This window comes from Cricetulus griseus, chromosome X, assembly GCF_003668045.3.
Source record: "Cricetulus griseus strain 17A/GY chromosome X, alternate assembly CriGri-PICRH-1.0, whole genome shotgun sequence".
In the NCBI taxonomy this organism is placed as follows: domain Eukaryota; kingdom Metazoa; phylum Chordata; class Mammalia; order Rodentia; family Cricetidae; genus Cricetulus; species Cricetulus griseus.
In genome coordinates, this window is record NC_048604.1 from 13,321,849 (window position 1) to 13,349,050 (window position 27,202).

The window sequence follows — 27,202 nt, forward strand, 5'->3', positions numbered from 1 at the left end:
AGGTTGACAATATATGTTGATTCAATGTCTTGACTGTGGTAAGTCATACTACAGTAAACACTGGAGTATTAATAGCTCAATATACTGATTTTGTTTGCTTTGGATTTGTACCTGTTATGGGATTAATGACTCATATGATAGTTTTACTTTAATTTTGTGATGAGTCTCCATAGTGTTTTCTATAATAGCTGTACTAGTTCATATTTCTATAAATTTTGTACAATAAAAATTTCCTTTTCCTCCACATGCATGACATCACTACCCTCTTATATTTTTTATAATAGCCATGACAACACGTGTCCAGCAATGCCTTGTTGTGGCTTTGATTTGCTTGTCTTTGATGATGGCTATATTGTGTTGATTTACTCCATTGAAAAATAAAACAAATTAGGGGAGGAAAAAGTTTACTTTGCTTACAGGATTGCATTCTATTATGTGGGGTATCCAAGTCAAGGACTGATGCAGACACTATGGAGTTATGTTGTTTACTGACTTGCTCCTCCTGGCTTGTTTGGCTACTTTTCTTATATAGCCTAGGCCCTCCTGCCCAAGGAATAGCATTTGCCACAGTGGGTTAGGATCTCCCATATTAACTAAGAAAATGCCCCACAAACATGTCTTCAGGTCAGTCTTATGGAGGCAATTTTTCAGTTGAGCCACCACTTCCTAGGTGTTTTCAGTCTATGCTAAGTTGACAAAAGTTAAACAGTACACTGACATTGACCAACTTTTGATATACCTATTTTCCATTTGTGTCTCTTCTTTGGAGAAACATCTGTCCAAATAATTTTTTTATTTGAGGTTTTTTGGGTTGAGATCTGTGATTTCCTTATATGTTTTATACATTGATTTTTCATTATATGTGGGTATCCTCACTCCCTACACATAAATGTTAACTACTAAACAATGACTGATATATCAAATTATTGTAGAAATCACTATACAACATATATTAAATCATAAAATTATTCCTTGTATATTTTAAATTTTATTTGTCAACTATACTTTATTAAAGACATATAAAATAAGTTAAAAAGTAAGAGAGGCCTGAGAGAGGTATCAAATTACATGTACAGAACCAAATTGCATATGTCTTCCTATTGCAAGAGTGCAAACATGGACATATTGGGGCCATTTCAAGGGCAAGACACAAACTACAGCCTTGGGAATTCAGAGTGTAGAGATGTGGAAGAAATAACAAGGGGTTATTGCTTTCTTTTTCTTGCTTACAAGGGGTCATGTGGCAGTAAAGGGTACATGTAAAAGCCCTGGAGACAGGGACTCATTAATTGTTCTTGCCAGCAGCAAACATGAATGAATGCTCTGGTGGTGTTGCTGTTGCCCAGAGAATTTTATTGAGTTCTTATTGCTCTGTGGTCTAGTCTTTGGAACTCTCAAAATGATCTTGTCATTTTCTAGAGGCTGTAGAATTTGACTTAGGCTATCCATCAGAAGATAGATATGCCAAAGCAGTTGTATAAGTGATGGGAACAGTAGTGATGCCTGCTTTGACCTAACTGCTGTGTGATTTGGTGCTACATGCTCACTTTCACAACTGAGCTTTGTTTTGTTTTGTGTATTTTCTGCTTTGGGTTTTGAGCAACACAGTCCTTGTATGTCAATGTTATCCAGTTACTGGTTAGTTGGTGTCTTAGTCAGGGTTTCTATTGCTGGGACAAAGCACTAACTTGAGGAGGAAGGGGTTTATTTTGTTTACAGTTCTATATCCAAGTTCACGATCCAAAAACAGTGAGGTGAGAAATTCACACAGGGCAGGAACCTTGAGGCAGGGCTTGATGCAGAGCCCATGGAGGGGTGCTGCTTACTGGCTTATTTCCCATAGCTTACTCAGCCTGCTTTCTTACTTACCTTAGGACTACCTGCCCAGGGATGGCCCCACCCACAATAGGCTGAGCCCTCTCTCACCAATCACTAATTAAGAAAATGCAAAAAAGTAAGAAGATGACCTACAGGATTGCCTACAGCCAGATACTATGGAGGTATTTTCTCAACTGAGGCTCTCTCCTCTTCAGTGACTCTAGCTTGTATCATGTAGACATTAAAAAGCTGGCACGTGTATTATCAAGAAACTCTTAGCTAGCTTTATATTACTGGAACTAAAGCATATAGGAAAAATGGCTCAATTTGGCCTATAGATTTAGAGTTTTAATTCCATGGTCTTTTGAACCTATTGATCTGATCTTATAGCATGCCATTGTGTACACATAAGAGAGAAGCCCTGCTTAACTCAAGATATAGAAGTGACAGTAAGAGGCCAGGATCCCACATTCTCCTTTGAAGATATGGCCCTAAGAACCTAGATCTTCCCACTAGATTAAATTTCTTAAACCTTCCACCACTTCTCAAAAGTGCCAATCAGGCAAACAAGTCTTTAACAGATGTGTCTCTGGGAGACATTCCAAACTCAAACCATAGCAATACTCCCAGTGGGATAATTTCTTCAGACATCCAATCCTCTTATGACAAGAAATGAAATGAATGCAAGATGCTGACAGTCATGTTGTCTGTCACATTCCATTTCATACACACAGGCAGAAACTTTTTTCATCTTAATCTTTAATGATTGATTACTAATGCAGTTCTTTTCAGGGAAGCCATCCTCACTGCTCTTTCAATGCCAGGATGGAAAAGGATAGTTCAGAGAATATAAAAATTGACAGTGTGTTTTTATACAGAGAGCCCTTTGGCTATCTAAATCTGCCCAGTGTGTGCCACATTTTCTTGTTCTACCCATTTTTACTTATATGGAAGGGGAGTCAAAGATTGGATATTCCATATATGTTTGCCTCAATATCATAAACTACCTAGTTACCTAAAACCACAGTCAGCCTTGACATAGGGTGTTCTTTTGTTTTGTTTTGTTTTGTTTTGTTTTGTTTTGTTTTGTTTTGTTTCTTGAGACAGAGTCATGGGGGAGGTCGTTCTGTGTATACATTTGTCTTGTTGGTTGATAAATAAAGCACTGTTGGCCAATAGGGAAGCAAGATAGGTGGGGCTAGGAGTCGAGAAGGATTCTGGGAAATGTAGTAAAGAGGGAGTCACCACGTGATCCCAGGAAGAGAGGACACATGCCACTGGTTTCCCCGATAAGTCTTTATAAAATATATAGATTAATGGTTATGGTTGATATTTAAGACAGAGCTAGCAAAGAAGAAATCCTAGTCATTGGCCAGAAGAATTGTAACTAATATTAATCCCTGTGTTATTTGGGGGCTTTAAAGTGGCAGCAGAACTCAGACAGCTGGCAGAAAGAGTTATCGCTACAACAGAGTGTTGCTATTTAACACTGACTAGCCTGCTATTCACCCTATTATCAGCTTGGTGTGAACATTGTAGAAACTCTTCTACAGCAACCTCCAAAATGTTGGAATTATATCCATGTACCACCACTCCTTACTAAGATTATAGTTTTGCTAAAGAATACATCAAGGTTTCATTATTTGCTAGAAATATAAACTGTCATTGTTATAAACTCATTTTTGAAATTATAATATATTTATATCATTTCTCCCTTCCTTTCACTCCCTCAAAACTCTCCCACACATGGCTCCCTGTTCTTCAAATTCTTCAAATTCAGTCTCTTTTTCATAAATTGTTATTGTCTGTATAAATATGTATATATGTTATATTTTAAATATAATCTTTTCAGTCTGTATAATGTTACTTGCATGCAAGTATTCAGAACTGACTAATTGACATTGGACAACCAAATGGTGTGCTCTTCCATGGAGAAGACCACCTCTTCTGCTCTTGGCTTTTCTCAGTTGCCTATAGTCCTTGTGTAGTGTTGAGGCCTTATGGACTTTTCTCCATCTATGTTGGCATGTCCATTGTGTCATCCTTGTTCAGGTCACATATTGGACAGTCATGTTGCTGAGACATTATGGGTGTAGCTTCTGATATTCTTCTTAAATGTGTTCAGATAATATATAGAATAGATGAGTTCAAAAGAGACAGACATTGGCTGTACATTCCTTTCCCTGTCTGCTCTACTTCTACAAGTTAATGTGTATATCAAGTGTCTTCTACCTGAACATCGTGGAACTCTTGCTCCCCAGACTGATAGCTGGGATACCAGCATGGGACTGATCCAGACCCCAGGAACATGAGTTTCAATGAGGAAACCTCAGAAATCTATGGGACCTCCTGTAGATAAGTACTGTTCAGTACTTATTCCTAGCATGGGAGTGGACTTTGGGAGCCCATTCCACATAGAGGAATACTCCCTGAGCCAAGACACACTGGGGTGGGCCTAGGCCCCATCCCAAAAGATACGATAGACTCTGATGACACCCTATGGAAGGCCTCACCATCCAGGGGGAGCAGAAAGGATATGTGAAAAGTAGGGTTTTAGTAGGGGGGTGGTAGGAGAGGACAGGAGGGAGAAGGGAACTGGGATTGTCATGTAAAGCAATATTGTTTCTAATTCAAATAAAAAAATCTGGAAAAAAAGTGTCTTCATCTTCAATGAGTGGTAACAAATAGGTTAGGGGTCTTTAAGCAGCAAATGTAATGGGTTCACCATAAACAATACAGTGAGTCACAGACATGTAACACACCAAAAGAGTGTGTGTCAAGAGTCTCAATAAAAGACAGATATTCCCTAACTATGGAAGCCAGATGAATCCCACATGTCTTTAGTGGATTTGTCAAAATTCTGGGTATGCTTAGAATTATTATATGAATTGGAAGAAAATATTAGCATGCTATGGGATGATACCAGAGTTGGAAAATTCACTGCATTGAGTGGGGTTCTTAAACCAGCATGGAATTATCTGAGCCAAATACCAAAGTGTCACCAAGCAGAAACGCTGAGAGAGAAAGTCTCTATGAAATTCCAAGGATTATCAAAAAGCTATATGAAACAGGTAAACTGTTACAGCTTCACAAACTGGTATCTGAATCACCAACATCAAAATTACTGGGTTGCTTATTTACTTTTTTCCTCCACACATACTCTCTCATGGATAAAGGAAACTACATTTTATAAGCATGATGAATGATTGTTATGTACATTCAAAATAAGAACAGTTGGGCTTCTTATTGGACACTTAGAAGATATATTTAAAAATATGAATATTTAAATAGCTAGGGGGAATATAAGGAGACCATATTTCTTTTCTGAAAATAGTAAAAAACAATATAATATTAGTCTCAGATGAGATAATATGCAAAATTTAATCTATGTAGAGTCAATAAACTTATGAGTTCTTCAGTTTCTTTCTGCAGTAATCAAAGAAACCAAATTAATAAAATCTCTATTTGATTGATTTATTTGATTTATTTTTTGAGAATTTCATACATGATTATAGTGAATTTTGATCATGTAACCCCCTTCTCCAACTCCTCATACACACACACACACAAACATACACACACACACACACACACACACACACACACACACACACACAGAGAGAGAGAGAGAGAGAGAGAGAGAGAGAGAGAGAGAGAGAGAGAGACGTAAACAAATTTATTATTCATGTACAATCATTGTTGCTGGAATGCAAGGAGATGTGGGGTTGATAAAAGTTAGTTTCCTATATTTGTGTTTTAGTCATAACTCTTGTTAAATAGCATTAAAGTTACTATGACATTGAAGCACATTGAAAGTGTTCATTCAAACAATGTAGAGATCATGTAGACTTGAGATATCAAATATCCTTAAGTGTGGTGCAGAAACTTGTAACTACACACCTAGAACACAAACTAATATTTTCTTTGTTGTTCTTTTGTCTGAAAATCTGATTTAGATGTCCATTGCTGCTTGGGGTGTTAATATTCAATTATTCTGTCTTTGTTTAAAATTTAGGTTGACCATATGTTTTACTAATGTGGACAATATGGACTGCCCATTGAATAGGATTAGCTGAAAGATGAGAGCAAAAATTTTTAACAATTGTGTGGGAGGGAACAAACACACAACATCTTGGGAGAAGGTAGAATAATGAAATTATTGCCAAGATATTAATAGAGAATTGGATCTTTTTGGTGGGTCTATGTTTACTTGTTAGCTGTTTGGAGTTTGTAATTTCAAAGCTTTCCTGAAAGGACTAATTCAATCACAAAAAAGCAGAAAGGTGTGCATTGAAACATCTATGGTGGAGAAGAAAGGTAGGGAAGATACAAAAGACTTTTCAAATAAATGTAAGGAATTTGAGGCAGTGCGGAGAATCATAGATCCCATTGAACTCACAATAAGGCTTTTGTCTCCCTGCTCTTATCAACATAGCATTATCAAAAAGGGAAATTTGTTCCCAGTAGCACTCTGCTCTTTGATACACTGTAGTACTTGTCTCATATTATTCTGATGGATAGCTCTAGCAATGGGAATGTGCTTAGAATTGAGTATCTTTTTGGGTGACAGCAATAAGTTGGGGTTTGTTCGTTTTACTTTACATTTCATGAATATCAATAAACTGGATATGCCATATAGTTTCAATAAAACATCAAAAACTTAGAAATAAATTTTCTTTTGTTTCATTTTCTCCTGAATGCTCAATTTACATTCCACTCCACTCCTTTGAGTTACTTATTGTTTGTAATCTTCATAGATACTAAATTCAATCTCTGTGCTTTTATTATGAATACAGTGCACATACAGTAATATCCTCATGGGGTCATTTTGGCAGGAGAACTTGTTTTCCCCATGAATAAGAAGCAACAAAACTATTGTTAAATTCAAAACCACCCAAGTCCATACTAATTCTGTTTAGAGATTGAGCCTGGGAATGTGAACCATCATTATAGAGTACATGCAAGCATATTGATTATGACTTTATGCAGTGCAATTTTACACATTCCTAAGAAAATTAGAATGAGTTGCTACAAGTTACTGGATTTTGTTCATCAGACATTTAGGCTGATGATAAGCTGTCATATGGCATACTGGGCTGAATTCTTCAGATTAGAGGGGTGGGGTTCTAATTATTTGTGTAGGTGTGGTTACGTTCTTGCAAATAATAACATGTTCATCACAATCAGGTAACTCTTTTATCCTGCAGTGTAGCAGAGCTGATAAATAGAATTTGGTAGCTCCTTTGCTGTTTTCCTTTTTTAAAAAAGGAAAGAAAGAAGAAACATCGACTCTGGGGATTAGTCAGAAAGGCCTGGAAGAAGTTTCTCCAAATCAAATATGTGAAAATAAGAAACATCTATTCTACAGGAAATCGAATTTCCAGGCTAAGAGGCCCACATGGGAGACAACCTTCAATAAGCATCCATCCCCTGGCTCTAGTGCAGAACTGATAACAGCCATTGGAGTTCTTTTATGGAGAAGTAAAACCAGAGTTCAGCTAAACCTGCTGGGTCACTTTCTTTGCATCCTTGGTATATCAGCTTTCTGAGAAGATGAATCTCTGATCTTTTGTTTTTCAATTATCACCAAATCATTTCAGTCACTTGAATTGTCATTTATAATACGAGTTCTTCCTTCTAAATACAATTATGAAAACTTGTTATAATCAATTTGATTTGATTTTAGGACAAAGTCTCATTATATAGACTTGGTTGGCCTGGAACTTGCTACGTTGACCAAGGTTGGCACCAAACTCATAGTTATCCTGTCTCTGCCTCCCAAACTCTGGGACTAAAGACATGTGCTACCATACCCAGGTCAATCATTTTATCTGTCACAAGCCTTTTTGCCCTGTGATGTCCTAGAGTAGTCACACTGTTTTAAAATTTCTGCTCAGAACCATTGTATCCAGTTTGCAGGGAAGGAGTTAGAGGTTCTTTAGTTTTGCTTCCGTGTTTCCCTGAATGTCAGGATGTTTTAGAATAAAAAACAGGTTTGGTATATTAGAATGGTACATTACATTTGTAGTAAGTGTTTAAATAGCAGTTCATTTTTAAAATTTGCAGCCAAACAAGTCCAATGCAGACAAAACAATGCCAAAATATATGCAACTTTTGGTTGGTAGAGATTTCTTGAGTCTCAGTGAGGTAAACAAATCACAAAAAGATAAACATAGTATGTACTCACTCATTTTTGATTTTTAGACATAGAGTGAAGGATCTCTAGCCTACAGTCCACATTGCCAGAAGAGCTGGGAAACAAGGAGTACCCCAAGAGAAGATTGCATATGCCTTTGAAGAAGGGGATGGGGACAAGAACCCCTGAGCAAATTGGAGCCTGGGGGCAGGGAGAGGAAGGAGAGTCTTCAGCCAGTTGCTGTTTGAAGCAGAAACAGACACCCACAGCTAAGCACTGAACTATACTACTGGAATTCAGTTGTGGAGAGGGAGGAGGGTTGAGCAAAGGAGCCAAGACTGGGATGGAGAGACCTGCAAAAACAGTAGACCTGACCTACTGATAGAATGGAGACCCTAGTCATAAAGCTGGGGAAATAGCATTGGACCAAAGCAACCCCTCTGAATGTGGATACCAGCTATGAGTCCAAGACAGTCTATGTTTTATCCCTAGAGCACAAATGGACTTTGGGAGCCCATTCCCTATGGAGGGATACTGTTGCAGCCCAGATACAGCAAGGAGGGCCTAAGCCTTCCCCCAAATGATGAGAGACTTTGAAGATCCTTGGTAGAGGCCCTCACTATCCCCGGGGAGGAGTCAGGGGGTAGGTTGGGTAGGGAACATGGAGGATGGGAGTGTGAGCGAATGGAGGGGGCAGGATGGATATGTAAATATGAGTAATTAAAAATAAAGAAAAATGAAAAAAGAAATTTCTGATGATAGTAATGTGTAGTAGACTCTTTACCCAAGTAAATGTCCTGCTGTGCCCTCTGCTTGGCTCACTGGACATTCTGTGGACAGGCTAGAGGCAGGTCTATTATCATCACTGCTATTTTTGAAGGAACATCTGGACACCTAAGTCGGGCCTTACTCCAAATGCCTAATTACAGGTTAGATAACTTACTCAGACATCCTTAAATTTACTCACCTAGCAAGGCATTAACCAAGAGAGCCCTCGGGGAAAGCATTGCTCTAAGACCTACCTTTTGGTTCCTAACTACAGTGGCTGATGATTTTATATCATCCTCACTAGGAATCTCAGTTCACTGCAAGAATGTCTATACAGTTGGGTGAAGGGAGAACAGGGATAGTCGTGCCTGACCTGTCACTTCTCGGCTGACTAATGGGAGCTCTTGGGCAAGTCATTTCAACTCCAGGAGTCAGCTTTCTAGTCTGTAAAATGGGGTGATAATTGCTTCCCAGACTACCTACCAATAGAGCTATGGTACCAAACCAGTCGCAGGAGGAAAAGACTTGGATGTCAATTTGCTGAAAATCCTCCTTTGAAGGCAAGTGGCTTACCTGAAGTGGGAAGTGTACCTCAAAAAATGTAAGCGGTCCTCAGGGTTTGGGAAAGATAAGCCAGTAGACAGTTACTCAAGCTACCTGACCTGCTTGGTCCTTCCTGTTGCTGCTGAGGTTCTCATCCTCTGTTGAGTTGCCTGGTTCGTCTTTTTCCCATCTTTAATCTGTGTTTCAAGCCTTGCATGTATTTATCCAGTTGCTGTAGTCCAGTTAATTCAGTGGTGATTTTTAAGTTTCATCCCCAATCTCATTTCCTCTCTTTTATCTGTCACCCTAGTTCTTTCCTTTTCTTCACTCCCACATTCATCTATATATCCCTTGATTGCAAGGGAACAAGTATTGGATGAGTGAGTTCTTCGGCACTGTAACTCTTAAGTGAGATGCACTGACTTAGGGCTTATTATGTTTACTGACCAGATGTCTCTGCCTGAATTATAAGTCCAGGTCTCTAGAACCAGCTGATATCCAAGCTCTGTTTCCCCTTCCTGGCATTCAAGGGCTCAGCAAAACCAATCAAGCTTGCAACTAAAGGCTTCCAGAAAGCACAAGCTATTTTTGGACACCCAATCCTCTGGTCAGCCCATGCAGGCGTCTACTTATTTCCAGCCCTATACCACAATAGCTCCAGCTGTTCCCTCCCTCTGAAATAACATTCTTTCACTACTCCACTTGTTCCTAAGCATCCTTCAGCTTTCCCTTCTCCACAGAGCTGTTTTTCAGAGCTGCAGTTTATTCACATTCCACCCTTGCTGACCTTCTGCAGCACTTTTAATCAGACCCATTGGTTTCTTAATTATTTCATAATTTATTCTTCTTTTGCATGTGTATTTCACATTTTTGCTTAGTGTCAGGTGCAATGCTTACAATATCCATACCTCTTAATTCTAATGATTTAGTACTTTCTTTTTGTCCATTTCAACACATTCAGAACAATCAAATAACTTGCCTGTGGTAACATTGCTTATAGGTGTAACACAAAACCAAAAGACCCAATGTATTGGGGTTCAAATTCAAGCTGATGTTCAGAAAAGCAGAGAGGCCAGCCAATAGCTTTCACTTCAAGCCCAGGCTGAAAGGGCTAATCCATGCACGAGCTCTTCACCAAGTCTCAAACTGCTGCTTCTCCTCAGTGTGGCTGGAAACTCCTGGGACTTCAGTGTCTTCCTTTCCTCCTCGATACTGTGCCTTCCTATCCTCAGTGTGGCTGGAGAATGAATGCCTCCTAAAGTCCCTGCTTCTATCTTTTGTACCCGCTAGTGCTGGGATTAAAGGCGTGTGGTCTGTTACTTTTAGACTGATTCAGCCTCATGTATCCCTGGACTCACAGAGATCCTTCTACCTCTTAATCCTGAGTCCTAGGATTAAAGGTGTGTACCACCACCTCCTACTGGCTGCTGGGATTAAACGTGTATGCCTGGCTTCTACGACTTATGGCTGACTTTTCTTTTTGAATCTTCAGGCAAGCTTTAATATGCCATGAGTAATATATTACTACATGTAGGTATAAAATTTGCATTTAAACCCTGGTTGTATATATTTTCGGGAATCTGCTAACCAATTGTTCTTCTAATCAGCTGTTACTAGTTACTAGCCAATTGTTCTACCACATGATAGAATAATATCTGTGCCTTAAAAAAGCTCACCTTAAATTCGGAAAAGAAGCACTGAACATTACCTAGGTATGAAATGAATGCACCCTTCCTAAAATTTAAATATTGAATGTAATTTAGATTTAGATGAAGTGATATGGTGCATTAAGTGTTTAGTGTTCTTAAAAGAAAATGTATCTATCTTACATCTATATCCCAGATCCTGCCTGCATATTTTGGGGAACATTGCAGAAGAGGGGGAAGAAAGATCTTAAGAGTCAGAATACTTGAAAATCTGTGGTGAGTCACTCCTAGCAATGGCTGCATAAACAAAGCCAAAACAAAGGCAATATAAATTTGCATGTTAACAATCAATGGGGGAAATTTCACAGGTTGACCCCTAGATAATAAAATGCATGTAGCTAGTGAATACTGGGAGAAGCAGAACTAATGTCTCCCAGAGATGAGCCCCTTATTAGTTGTCCAGTGAAGAGTGAAAAGCCCTGAAACCATATGCACACAAACAACAAAAATGAACTCAGACAGTTGTATTTATATACTTGCACACATTCATGTGCACACATACATGTGAAGCAATAATAGTCAAAAAACAAGAGTCTTCAGAGCTGTCTCCCACATATAGAGTACCTAGTTTGGTCCCCTGGAGTCTCCACAGCTGTGGGTCTAGATTTCATGAGTTTCCATGAGCTTGGTTCAGCTGTCTCTATAGACTTCTCCATCATGACCTTGACCTCCCTTGCTCATTTATTCCTTCCTCCCTCTCTTCACCTTGATTCCCGGAGCTCAGCCTGGCGGTTGGTTCTGGATCTCTGTGTCTGACTTGATATATTACTGAGGGGCTCCTTTCAGCAGGACTACGATATAATCCTGGTCCATGAGCTAGATTGTTGGAGATCATTCCCTTTGGTGGGATGCCATGCTCGGTCTTAATACATGGAAGAGGGGCCTGACCATGCCCCAACCTATTGTACCAGACTATGTTGATTCCTCACGGGACCACTTACCTGTGAGGAGAAGTGGACTTGGGATGGGCTGGGGGGTGAGTGGGCGTGTAGGTGGGAGCTGAGGAGGTGGGAGGGTGCGTGGGAGGGAGAGCTATGATTAGAATGTAAAATGAAATTTAAAAAGAGACTATCAGATTGAGAATAGTGGTCAAGGGAGAAGCTGGTGAATGAAGGAAAGGGAAGGAAAAGTGATGTACTTCAGTTTCAATTGCAAATATGTTAAAAATATGTAGAGAAGCAAGACTTTCCTTTGCCCACCATGTGAGGCTATGGGGGGAGCTGTTTGCACAAGGGCAAAGAACAGTCACCAGAAGCCAGCTCATTAGCATCAGACCTTGCATTTTTTTCTTCTTAAAGTCTTAGGGGCAAAGTTTGTTTTTTGAGCCAATCTTAGGTATTGTGTTGTACCAGTATCTTCTAGCCCCTTGAAACAAACCCTAGGACATCTCTGATGATTAATATTTATAAGTTACTTGATTGTGTAATAATTGAAAGTCTACTAAACATTGGCAAAGGCTAACACAGCATATCTTAATTTAGAAAAAGAGGTATATTTTACAGTTTTATAAAGTGATCATATCAATGCCCAATTGAGTAAGAAAAAGAATGGCATAACTCATATAAGTTTCTCAATATTTCTGTCTTTCTGTATTTGCCACTAAGATGGGAATAATAATAAAGCCTTTCTAATTTTTGCTCTTGTTATCATTTCTACTTTTTATTGCTGTTAGTTTGTACAACTTGATACAAAATAGAGATGTTACAGTTAGTGACACCTACCATCCATATCTTTTAAGGAAACAAGCCCTCACACTGTCTAATCTGAAAATTTTCACTCTCCCAAACACTTAAGCAAGTACTGTAACAATCAATGTTTGTATTATGAACAACTTGATGAGTGATATCAAATCCCCATGGGGCCATTGAACTTACATAGAGAAAATTGAAAAGGTAGAGTTTATATAACATCATAACTTTAAAAAGAGTAGATTTTCATCACACATTAACAATCAGTCATTCTGATAACCCTGGAGGTCAATTTCTGTCTTATAATGCAGTGCTCCTCTTTATACAATAACCCTTCCTCCATTTGTCCCTTGGTTCACAGTTGTCAGGAATGGTGCCCCAGTAACAACTCTTCTCTGTCATATGAAGATGAAGGATTTTTCTTTGATTGCTCTCCAGCTCTCCAATGCCTGCTGCTTTGGATAGTTTGTCATTTCCTTTAGGGGCTTGTTCAAGAGTTAGGCTAAGAGATATGTGGTGAAAACCACCCATGTTGTCTTTTTTTTTGATGGTAGGGAAATTTGATCAGTTTCTCTTGTTGATTCTAAATGGACGTCCTAAATTTGGATAGATTGCCTGCTGTTGTCTGGGGTTGTCAAGGTAGCGTCAAATCATAGGACTTTGTACTACAGGCCTTTGAGTGCATCTGGTTCAAAATCCATCTATTGGCAGATACTACGCTTTCCTTGCTTGCCTTTACATTGCCAAGTATGCACCTCTATGCTTGGCAAGAGTATGCATGCAATAAGCATCTGTTGAATAAATGAACATATAAAGGGAGTGCTAGCAATGTTTATCTTTTTAGCCTGTTCAGATTTGGCCAATCTCATCTCTATTGTAGCAAAGAAAGTGTTTTCTCTCTGCCTTTCCTGGAATCTGGATTATTCAGATCTGTCCTTCCACAGCACTTTACTTGCTCCATTCATGTACTCACTGGACTGTAGTTTCTATTCACCCCTGTCTTTCTCTCTCCACTCCCATTCATGTACTCACTGGACTGTAGTATCTATTCACCCCTGTCTTTCTCTCTCCACTCCCATTTCTGAAACTCTACATCTGTTTTAGCAAGAGTTAACAGCAATATTGGGCCTATGTTTTCTGCTCAAAAATATTAGTTGGGTAATGTTTATCACAGCTATGGTAGAGAGTAGAAAGCAAAAATAACAATCACAGTGCTGCATATCATATTCATATCACACAAAGGGCTTATAGCACACAATTTGAATGCAGCCAGGGTAATCATTGGTCATAGAGGCTCTTCATTCAAAACATTGGAATAATAATAACACTAAATTCACAGGAAGGGCATAGGGATTCTGCAGCAAGATCTTCAATGGGGATGTAGTTCAAAGATCTTAAAGCCGCTTTAAGTTTTCTTTCTTTTTCTTGGTCTTAATAGGCAGGAGATTAGAAAAGGGAAAATGGCACTGGCTTGCAACTAAAAAGTACTGTCTTTCCTATTCTCATCACTTCCCCTTCTCCTCTTCCTAGCCAAAGGAGCATATTGAATTGTTAGTAGCTTAACCTGGGATATTTGGGAAGTGCCACCCCAATGAAGGACCTGTTGAGCAAAGATCTCAGAGGAGCAGAATAGCAGGGCACCAAACCAAACTCATGGCAGGCTAGCAAGATGGGAAAGGAGGGATGAAATTCGGAGCACGTAAGAATTCCCTTGAGATCTGAATGATGCAGATTGTTGTTCAAAACAACTGAGAAGGGCTGCTGGCTTTTTCCATTCTAGCACCTGAGAATTTTCAATAGTACATGCATGCTGTGAAATAATAGGGCTCACAGAACAGTGTTCTTTTGATCTTTGAAGTAGAACATTGCCAAAGAGTGTTGATAATCTGAAACTACTATCCTGAACATTCTGAAAGGTGATGGAGTCAGAAAGGTAATTGTATTTATTGTTTTCTCTGCTTCGCATTTGTTCATTTGCTCATTCATCCAGAGAACATTTACCAAATTGTTTTTTAGCTGGGTAATTGGCTAAGACACTATAAATTATGGTGGCTAGAAAGACAGGTATGGGCTAGTGTGAAAACTGATCATCATACAGCTATCTTTGATTTTCACAGAAGACATATGAGGAATTTATAATAGTATGTAAGTTGGAGCAAGGACTTTTTGATTAACTCTTAATTAATAATAATTAAGAACTGAAGTAGAAATCACTGCAAGGTGTAGGAAAATTATGAGAGATTTTACTCAATGCAGAAATCAAACATAAAAATGTGAACACATGTTTTAAGGACATAAATGCTAGATGAAGGAGAGATGCCTGCAGGAGTCCTTGTTCAGTCTCCAACGAGCTTAGAGAGCTAATCAGGCAACTTTTAACAGCCTTGGATGCCTAAAATCAAGAGCCAGGTATATGCATGTTTTTAATTCATGTTACGAATCTGTTTTAGAGTAAATCTAGATTGAAATTACTGGCATCTTCTCATCCAAATACTGTGATACGCTAGTGATGAAGTTGAGAGAATCAATGTCTATCATTTAACTAGATATCCAGAGGTCTTACCATTGTGGTTTAATGAGTAAGAGACCTGGTCACATTCACAACAATGTAGCCAATTGAGACAGTTGGACTTTTGTTCTAACAGCTGTTCAGAGCTTTCTTATTGTTCATTGAGCACAGTGGGAACCTGAGATTGGAAAAGGTTCGGCTGATACGAAAACAGAATTGGGGAGCAGCATGTTAGTATGACAGCCCATCGCTGGCTGTTTCTGAGTTACTTGTGGGCTAGACATTTTACACACTAAATGTAGTCAATAATTCTCACAATGACCTTCTGTGTGAGGCCAATATCCATTTTTTGTACTCATTGACTTGCTTTCCAAATGAGGATGTCTAGGCTCAGGAAGAATATTGGAGCCTACTTAATTCCTAACTCAGAGCTGTAGCATGCAAAGTATACAGTCTGTAGGCTGTACTCCTAACCACTATGCTCCACTGCATTTTATATAGATGATGCTCAAATGAAGTCAGTAATACTAGACTGGAGACAAAGGAGTAGTCTGGGACACATGCCAAAGATTGCTCTTTCTGGCAGGGCTCCCAGCCCTAGTTAGTTAACAGGTACAAAAACACAAGATTAGACTAAGAAGAGCAGACTGACCACATCTGCTCATTTCTGATGTTAAGTGGCTGTTAAATTCTAGCTTCCAACCATCATGTTCATAATACTTAGAAATGCAATTCACAAGGCCTTTCTATTCCTCTATTGTTATCCCCTCCAAGTGATTAAAAATATAAAATATAACTCTTATTCAAGTTGTAGTTAAAAGAATGATGAGCAGCCCAGTTTTCTCACACCTTCTGTGTATCTCATGATTTACAGATTTAGTTTGTCCCCAACATCTCATGGAATCCTCAAAAAGATGCTATTGATGGTTATTCCCACTTTGTCCTTGAGAAACTATGAGGCTGGAAGTAGTAAGTCCTGAAACTACCAGGGCTTTGGAGTCTTTGCTAGGATCCTTTACTATTGGTCAAAGGTGATTTAGCAAATTTTGGGGCTTGACAGACAGCTCAGCAGTTAAGAGTGCTTACTGATTTTTAGTGTATTGGAATTAGGTTCCCAGCGCTTATATCTGATGGCTCATAACTGCTTCTAACTCCAGCATGAGGAGATCTAACACCCTCTTCTGGCTCCTGTGGGCACCCCTCAATCCCCACAAAAATTATAAATTAAATTGAAAAAGTAAGGCAAAAAAGGTAATTGAGAAAGACAGACACCTGAACTTCTAGCCTCAACATGTGTGGACATATACACACCTGCATGCACATACACATACACAAAATGTATATTTAAGAAAGAAACAAATGCATTCTTCTGGAAATCTTCCAGAGTTTGCAATAACATTTTGTGCACACATTGATATTAACCAGTTATTGAACTATTTGGATTTCAAATACTGTATATGTAGAGGCACAATGATACCTTTATCCATCCAGATCAAACATTGTATTCAATAAGTATTGATTGCATTCATAAATACTAGATTATGCATCATAAATTGAATACAAAAGTACCATGAATTTTTGCCTAAAAGAAGAAATATATGAAAATTCGTTTCAGTGGATGGATGCTACATGAATTTCTTTTCACATCCAGCTTTTAGGCCTTGGTGTTGGGGACTTGTTTCCCTTATACCATGTACAACATACATTCATTCCCTTTTAAATTGTTATTTTTTTTGCACACTTGGTAAATGACAATGGATTCTTTCTTGGAGTCTTTTGTCCCTCATGACTGGCAAAATTGGTAGCTTTAAGCATTTACTATTTCAAAACAAACATGACTCATAACCCATGTGGATGCAGTGACTGTAGTTGATTTGGTGAACATTTGAAAATACAAAGTAAGAATAAACAAGACCATTACTGTAAGTGATTTTTAAAATGAACCTAATGCACTGGAAACAGTATAGATGAAATTGAGGGAGAAAGTGTGAACATTGGAAATACATTCCAGTTAGCTTGGGCATGGAGGGAAGTTGGGTGATTTGCTTATTTATTCAACAAATAGCTAATGACTCTGGCATTGTTATAGGTATTGGGGCTACACTAGTGAATTTCTAAAAAAAAATGACCTTCACTCTTAGAACTGATACTTAGAAGGGAAAGGAGAAATAATAAACAGAATGAAAACATATTTTGTTAGGTGGTGATTAGTGTGGTGTAGAAGTGTCAAGCAAGGAGAATGGGTACCAACCAGTATTGGCAGTCATTATAGGAGGCAACTTTGCTAAGAAGACATCTTAGTAGAGACCTGAAGGAGAAGAGAGGAGGCAAGACAGACACTTACATGAAGAAAGCTCTGAGGAAAGGGAACAGCAACTACAGAAACTTTATGATGATGGTGTGCATTAGTATGAGTGCAAGGGAGTAAGCAAATTTGGGCCAGAGAGGTAGAAATAGCACTGGCAGGCCTCAGTAAGAAGTTTCATTTACACAGAATCCAGCAATGTCCAATTAGATAAATGGGCAGTATTAGTCCTCTGTCTGGATTTCTTTTATGAAGCGCATGGTCCTATACGATTGCAATGAGCATGACTGGTCACTAAGGCTCACAACATCTCCTCTCTCTCATATCAGGAACTCTCAAATCCAGGAGATTTTGTCTATTTAGACCCCAGGCAGTACAATCAAGATACTCATGCCCTTTCACTGTAGATAAGAGTAATCTCATGATACAATTCAAGCTCCAGAGTTCTCCATAGGACCAAGTGAAAGCTGTATCTCACCCATCTCTTCTGCTGACTGCTATTTTTCTGACACAATTCTCTGAATCAGCATCTTATTCTAGAGACCCTGACCCAAGAGAACTGTTAGCAAAAATCATTTTAGAAAGCCAATATGCTCTATTTTTCTCTTCCCATACCAAATTTGAGTTACATTTTATTTTACCAGTTGCCTCAGAATCAGAAAGATTGTTCAAGCCCATCCCTACCACTTCCATTGTCTAAAGGTAACAGGAAAGGTAATTTTTAAGCTAGAGAACACTGGAGATGCCATTGTGGACACCTATGAATCTCTTTCTAATTTGCTGCTCAATAGAGGAGAGCATTTTAACGAGGGTCTTGACAGCATTGTGTTAAAGCGATTGATTTCAGTATTCCACTGGTGGGGGAACACATGGGGTGGAGTGAGAGGCTTTGATGTTTCATTTTTGTTATTTGGGATCTTAGTCGATACATATCGACCTGCTATCTTGCAGCTGTTTGTGAGTGAATATCATGCCTGACTTATGAAAACCCACAGTGTTTTCTAAACCTCATGTCAAACCATAGGTTTTTATTTCTGATTCTCTATTTTAGCAGGAGAAGGCAAGATGGGATTAGAAAAATCTCTACTCATCTGCATAACATGAAATAATAAATTTACTGTTCTCCTACTCCTCGTGAATGTAGGAAAATTGATGTTGTTAACAGGGGAATGTTTAGAGAACAAATCTCTCAGGTAATAAATGTCTGTTTATAAACATAGACTTTAGCAAGGAATGTAAGAAAGTTCCTGCTGAAGACCTCTTATGTGAGATAATAAGCAAATCCAGGGTCCTGCAGAACCTTTCCAGACTGCCATTAGATTTGAACATGGTCCCAAATATGGACATTGATCCATGTAAAGTAAGAGCAAGTCATGTGCCTGAGTTCCTCATTGTCCCTCATTCTTCCCCTAACATACTGTTGCACAACAGGCCTAATACTGGACAGTGCCCTGTCTCCCACTTTAAATATTACTCTACAGGGAAGTGTAGCTGTCTTCACTTGAATATGAAGAAATGCAGATTCAAAATTCAAATGATCCAACAAAGATCATTAAAGCTAGGAATCTGTATGTAGGAAATATGCCTCAGGTCTTATGACTGTTATGCAGTTACTGAGATCAGTGTTTCCGGAGGGCACTAATTTATCTTTAGTTTGTGTATTATTCATCCTTATATGGTTGGTCCATTTCCTCTTGCTGTGGGCATGCCATTTGTTCCAGCCAAATCTTTGTTTTGTCCAAGTAGTTTGCTGAGGTAGCACTCCTCTCAATAAGGCTTCCTGATGTCTGCCTGTGCTTCCCATAGCATGGTTCTCTGAGCCATGAGATTAGGGACTGGGGATGTTTTATTATTTGACATTGGTTAGTATTTATTCTCTCATTTGTCGCACAGCCACATGTTTCTGTGTCAACCGTTATATCCTGACAGCATATGTAAACTTTTATTTCTAGACTCCTAGTTTATGGTTAGTAAAAACAATGCTATGTTGTGCTGAATCGGACTTAGTACTGTCAGACGCTATGTCCTCAAGTTCTTTTTCTTCCCCTGACATTTGCCAATAGCAAACAGGCAATGAAAAACAAACAAACATACCAGTCTACCTCAGATTGTTGAGGTTGGCTTGCTTCCAGTTCAATTGGATGATCAAGGCTTTGGAGAGCAGATGGCAGGTGATGAAGCGGCCAGGGGATGGGTGACTGAATACTTTGCACCCTATAGACAAGCTGGTGGATGTGCATTTTAGCTTTCCTTTATTAACTAAATTAGGCTTCTACTAATGAATCTGTGCTTTGAGGCTGCCAGGAGCTTTCCTTGCTTACTGTTATCTTTTGGTAGGATACTTGCTAACATAGTTTTCGCAGACCTTGATGTGGAATGAGGCCAAAGAGTCACAACTCAAAAATATTAACTGAGCTCCAAATATGTGTATTGTTTGAAAGTTCCTTGTTGTGTAGGAGCTTGATGAGTTATTGTTGTAGTCCATCATACTTAAGCTTTCTGAAATTTGATGGTGTGGATAATCACATCTGTTTCACTGATGTTTATGAGCTTTAATTTTAAGTAGTGAGGTTGACTCATAACTTACACATTCCCCTATGCCCAAGCCTGAATCCTGATATATGTCAGGCACAGGACACAGGCCTGAATCTGTCATCAGAAATTCATCTGTTATATATAGTGAAATGGCCAAGTGAAGTCAACACATGGTAAATAAAACTAGGTGAATGGAGAAAGCCCACCGCTCCTTTGTATGGATGCCAGACAACATGCTAGGTTGGCGCTTTGCCCTATCTTTCAGGAAATAATAAGTCTGACCAAGCAAAACACACTATACAAAATCACTTCCTGGCATTGGATGATTCCTATGGGGCATTTGGCAAAGATGTTGATTCCATTTTCCCATATTTGAGTGCTGAGCGTGAACATGCCTCTAACTGGCAGCATTCACATATTGGGCTTTTTATACCTGACTGTATGTAGATTAATGCCAAACCTAGGGGGTCTCAGATACTTATAATTTTCTGGCCAAAACATGGGAAAATTAGAGATTTTTTTTTTGCCTTTAATTCAATAGAGGAAAAGAATTACCATCTACTCCAGCAGCTAATTATGTAGAGATACTGATTAAATATTCGTGTTTCACAGTTTCTTAGCCTGTTTTGGGAGTGCCTTTCTATTCTTTTTGTTGTTGTTACTCCACTTAAATTAAAAAAATAAAATAATTGTCAGGAGCAATTTACTCTCTAGAGGCAACAATGCTGACAGACGTTAATTGAATAATCCTTGTCAAATGGGGTTTTGCTTCTCATGTTTGTTTCTTAGTTTGCCAGCAGGCTCCCATTTGCCTTGCTCAAAAAGTGGTCAGGGTGTGTACTCTTTTGTTCTTAGTGTCCAGCCTGGTGCTCTGGAGAAAGAAAAGGTTACGTGCTCATATCAGTGTAACTGTCACATATATACCTTCTCTCTCTGAACTGCTGAACATAAGACCGGAAGAGGCCAAGGCTGATTTAACATTCATTGCATCTGGTATGTAAGAGTTGCTGAACCAGTGTATATGATAATGAATTTATTGAATCTCACTGGGAACAAAATCAAAATTGCATTTCTAATTCTGTCATGCATTTTGGTGGGGAGGCTTAAGGCAAATAACTCTGAGCCTCAGCTTCCCTCAATGTTACAACCACTGTCCTTTATTTTAGTTGCTAAAAAGATCAAAACAAAACTAAATTGGGAAAGCATTTTTAACTTGGATACAAAGTATCCTGATTGGTCAACAGTCTAGTGGTGACACCACATTGTTTTTGCATCGTCTGTATTTCACCATGACGAAAACATGCTATGTTTTTCACTTACTTTATCAAAACCTTTTGATAGCTTCTAATATAAATGATGTCAATTATTGATTAATTTCATTGAGATTAATAACCTTACATGTAGGGAGCATAGAATTATGATATTTTAACTTTTCTATGACATACATACATACATGTATGCATGCATATACATGTCTATACAAAATGTGAATTGAAATACAAAATACCTTCACTATAACAAAATTCACTGTAACATACAACACTGAAGAAAAATTTGGAATATCTGCTTATATAATATACTGCCTAGGGAGTTGGGATTCATGGGCAGTGATAAGAAAAGAAATATTGAGACTCACAGTTATGAGATTTATTATTGAACTACATGAGTTTCAAATCTGGAAGAAATAATAAGTGAAATGATAAGAGTGACTGGGAGATAAGGATGGGAAACTCATGTCTTGTAACCTTGGACTGATCTGTTACTTTTGGCTTGGTGAAATACCTATGGACTTTTCTTACCTTAGCACTTTAAGAGGACACTTGGGAGAGAACTTATAATCTATTGATAAGCACTAGCTACTATCATCATTGATATTCTTGGTACCGTCATCATAATCTTCATCACAATGTATGAGAGGTTGAAATTCGTAGTTTATCCTCAAGTATAGGCACCCAGATTACTGTTGGCCTTTCAGACTGCTCTTCTTCATTTTAAGAGAATATAGCCTTGTTATCTTCCAGCAGCATCTTTTTCAGACAAATAAAATTGTTACAGGATCCTAATAGGACCTAACTTGCCATAGGTCTCACAGGAAATGGGTGACAGTAGCAGAACCTAGGACTCACTGTCCCTGGAACTAATTTGTCATTGATTATCCCCTCTCTTTCATTATCACTGGAGAAATGGGCATTCTGCAGCAAGGAGGAAGATGATTCATGGTTCATGAAGACTCAGTTGGATTTCAACCTACAGACTAGAGGCTTTGTTTACTTGGGACTTGGAATAGTGGCTGTGCAATGCAGTAGAATGCCTCTCTGTTAGAGTTCATGAAAATCTTCAATAGCTGGTTATCAAAATAAAAATATTGTCAATTTACCTGAGCCTATGGCTTGTATTTATATTTGTACCTAAGTTGGCAATACTGAAACAAGTGGTGGCTGCCACTGTCCTGAAGTTACAGAAAATGGCAATGTGTTTGGAACCAAGCTTCTCAATCCTTTGTTTAATAGTCTTAAATCCTTGTTTAGTGTGGCAGTGCTTTTCAAATGTGGCATGAGGAGGAAGGTTTTAGGAGACTGAGGGAGGTGGAGTAAACCCAGCTAGGATTCTTCTGTACCACATAAAGCATAAACCAGATTGACATATTATGTCTCTGTGCAAGATTTGCTTAAACAAGGTTTCAGCTATTGAGAGCTGAGAATGCCATGCCTGATTATCATGGTAATCTTTATAAAACACAGCCACTTGAAAACATTTCTTTATAACACCACAGCTTCTTTCTTTTCAAATTATGATTATTATTAAGCATTAATTGCAGATTGATGCTTTTCTTTGTGACATTTCTCCATGTATATATTGTGCTTTGAATATATATACCTACTGGTACACTGCCTCCCTTATCCTGCCCCTTCTACCACTTTCTGTTAGTCCTCTTCTACTTCCTCACTCCTCTCATTTCTTTTTCATGACTTTTAAATATCACATATGTGGACATACATACAAGCTTATGTTTCTTTGTCTGGATTTTTTGCATGTGTATGGAAATTGTTCAACATTTCTACCCATCATGTAAGTGTAAATTTAAACTACATTGATTTTCCATTTCACCTCATTCAGAATGATGGCTTCAAGAAAACTAAAAGCATCTTATGCTAGTGAGTATATGGGGATGGAGAGAGAAACCTTTTACACTGTTACTGGGAATTGAAATTAGTACAGATACCTAGGAAATCAGTATGGAAATCTCACAAAAGCTAAAAGTAGACCAAAAATATGACCCATTCTTTTTCTTCAGTATTCACAATCAAAGTCTCAAAAACATTTATAGCTAGCAAAATCTATGCCACTTGATATTGGTTGTCATGGCAAAATGCATGACATTTAACTGGTCCCCCTACTCAGAATCGCATAAGATCTGCTATAGGTATGGGCTCTACTACATTACTTTATGAAACACAGGCTTGTCAGCTCCTTTGACTGTTGACAGGATTTAGTGCTTGTAGGACCAACATTCCTGTCAGTTAGTGCATGTAATCCCATAGGCCATTCTCAGATCCTTGACTGCCCAGAGTTTATTGGACTTGGCACTTTGCCACCCTGACCACATGACATTTCATTTCTTCAAGGCCTGTGGGTGATCCTCTGTTCTGGTCCCTTCAACCAATTAAGTCAATCTCATCCAAATTAATGTTCCCTTGTTTTATGTATATGAGGGATTTACCTGCATGTACCTATATTACCTCATGTGTGCAATGCCTCTGGAGGCCATAAGGTCGATTTAGACCCCTAGAATTGTAGTAAAAGATAGTTGTGAACGGCCATGTGAGTGCTGGGAACTGACCCTAGGTCCTCTACAAGAGCAGCAAGTACTCATAATAGATGAGCCATCTCCCCATAATTTTAATGCCCCCTTTGAGGAATTTAAAATCAACTGGGGAGTGATATAAACTAGGCTTTTAAAACTTTTTACCTTTGATGCATTTTATTGGCTAACAGCCTATTTGAGGTTCTGCCTCAGATTGTGTGTGTGTGTGTGTGTGTGTGTGTGTGTGTGTGTGTGTGTGTGTGGTGTGTGTGTGTTGTGTGTTACATGTGTGTGTGTGTGTGTCTGCCAGAACTGCAAAGCTTTTAGTGGGTTCTGTAGATTCCAACTCTCATCCTCATGGTTACATGGCAAGTGATTATCAACTGACCCATCTCCACAGGCCCTCTAGCCACACTGTGATGGAAAAGACTACATAACATTATAACCCATTGAATACCTTAAAGGACAGGTCTATCACAGTATTGAATTATTAATCACCATTGTCAAGGTTGAGGTAGGAAGGAAAAGGATGTATTTTACAATAAAAATCAGTGGAGCTAAGTAACTTTACTTGAAGAAATGGGAAAATTCTCCCTCCATGTTGTAAGATGCATGCTCAATAGAGAATGTGGTAGTTGTGGTGGTGGTAGTGGTGGTGGTGTGTGTGTATAGACAGATTATGGTTAACTATTTTTCTCAGCATTTTGGTAATAGAAATTTCTAAGATATAAGTTCTATCTACTAGGAAACTGGAGACCCAGAGAGAGTTGATGTATCAGTTCAAATTCTTAGGCCAAATAAAAGCTAATGATGTAATTCCAAAGATATCATGCAAATACAATTCTTGAGACAGGATTTCTCTGTTTAGCATTGGCTGTCCTGAGACTAGCACTGTAGACCACACTGACCTAAAACTCACAGAGATCTGTCTTCCTCTGCCTCCTGACTGCTTGGGTTAAAGGCGTGTGCCACCACTGCCAAGCTAATTTTTTTCTTTCTCAGAAGTGCTCAGGCTTTTTGTTATTCAGACTTTCAACTGATGACTGAATGATAGCTGTTCCTATCAGAATGACACTCTGTTTTACTTAGTTCAGTGATTTGAAAAGAAACACCCCACAGACATGATAGACATACCCCAAATAATATTTAAACACATATCTTTATATCCCACCACATAGGTACGAATTCACACTTAAAACTAACTAGCAACCTGCTCTTCACTAACATTATGTGTCTCCTCAAAGGTACTGGGCTTGTTCAACAGTCATACCAGGTATCTTTAAATTCCTACCATTCCCAATATGTCTGTGAACCTAAATCATGGGTGAGATGCTTTTCTCAAGAGATTATGGCAAAAGTTGGTAGACAACACATTACAGGGCATTGCTGTGATTTAGACTGTGAGCTGCTCCATAAAAATAAGCAAACCCCAGTGCAAACAAAAGGGATAAGTAAAGATGAAGTCAGGAATGTAGGCAAGAGGCTTCTGCTTCCTGGAGTCTACCATGGAGGCTTGCCTACACGCCTATTTTCTTTGCTGTTCCCTTCTCTTCGCTGGAACTCCCATAAATACATATATTTGAGAAGAGATTCGCACTCCTTTTATGCTTCCAACAAATTTATTAAGGGATTCCTAGTATTTCTTAAAGAGTAGCTGACAATGACCTGATATGGCTTTCTTTCAAAATGTTGAAACCACAATGCTACCTGTGGATGAATCCATGTTCTTTAGTATTTCCTAGATATGAATGTGACCCATCTTTTTTTCATGCCCAAATGTTTTTAATGGTTGTCATAGCTTTGCCTAGAGATGTCTCTGCTAGATAAGGATTTGAGTCTAGTGATGTCTTGAGGAGCTGAGCATATTGCATGTATATTATGTTCGTCTTTGAATGCCTGTCAGTTAAACAGGTGTTACACAAAGCCATGGAAGAGAAAAGAACAGAATGAACCCTCTCTAGACAACTCTAAAAGTATTGTGTTTCTTCTGTAATTTATAGCAACTTAAAAAGTATCCCTTCAACTACCCACAAAATAAATACTTCATTGTCTAGGACAGAATTTTATAGAGATCATTTTCCATGGCTTTTGTGCCAGCAATCTTGAACTTCATTTAGCTATCCATTAGGGAGAAAGCAGAGGGTCTTCTTCAGTATGATCACTAGGAAATTCTTCCACTCCCCCAGACAACATTTTTGAAGATTGTGAAGGCTGGCGTATTCCAATTTCTAGATGACACCAATTAGACACTTCCCAAAAGTTCAGCTCTTTTAGTATGCATCTTATTAATACAAAAAAAAATTTCAGACACGTTGGCGGGTTCTAACTGGAAGGGCCATCAGAGAAAGAGATACACATCACATTCTGGACATACATGTTTTCTGTTGTGGACACTTGGAGCCATTGCAGTTCAAGAGGAATGGCTTCACAGTCAACATTTGTTTCTTGTTTTAGTGAATCCATGCAGATGTATGCCCTGCATTATGATTTCCTGGCACTTGCTTTTGTTTTTAACAGTCCTATACTCCTCTGGCACTATATGAATAGTAGACAATAACCAGTGATTTCCTAAAGCAGGGTTTTAAATTCACATGTTGCCTGCTTATTCCATCTGTGAAGGAGCAAGCCACTATTCACCATTTCAGACCCAACAGAACCCTGTCTTTCCTTCTCACTGTTTACCTGCTTGAAGCTCTCCTCTCCTCCATAGCTACTTCCTTGAGGCTTTGCCTCTGCCTTCTCCTTCTTAGAGAGTCCTTCTATATTTTTACATTCTAATAGATCATACTGAAATAAAAGCTATATAAGGAGCTTAAGTCATGAAGATCGTGTCTGACATAGGGAGGACAGTTCAATGCAGCTCCCTGCTAAACAGTGTCCTAGACCTAGAGACTCTTGGCACTCTCATCTTACTCCACCTTGGTTCCCAGCACCCACATGGCACCTCAAAACAGCCTGCAACTCCAGTGCCAGGGGATATGTTGCCCTCTTCTAGGCTCCATGAACACCAGTTACACATGGGATACACATACAGTAGATGCTGACAAACCAGTCATACACATAAAAATACACCATTAAAAAGAAGTGAATATGATAATTTTACATACAGTATTTGATAATTTATATTCAAATAAATTTTAAAACCTTTCAAAGTCAATTGGGTTTTATGGCAAGGCTTGAATATTGTATTAGTTTTCTATTGTTGTTGTAACAAATACCATGAATTCAATAGATCAAACTAAATAAACTGTCTTATATTCCTGTAGGCCATAAATCATGCATAGTTTTCTTATGCTGAAAGCACAAGCTACATTTTGTTATGAGGCTGTAGGTCTTTTCTCATACTAATTGTCTTCATTAGCAAAATGAAGTTCCATAGAAGTCAGAGG

At 38.6% G+C, this 27,202-nt stretch overlaps 1 protein-coding gene across 6 annotated transcripts in view; it reads left to right on the forward strand.

Moving 5' to 3' along the window:
• Window positions 1-27,202, forward strand: part of Fgf13 (fibroblast growth factor 13) — a 505,513-nt gene that overhangs the window by 266,965 nt on the left and 211,346 nt on the right. The window lies entirely within an intron of this gene.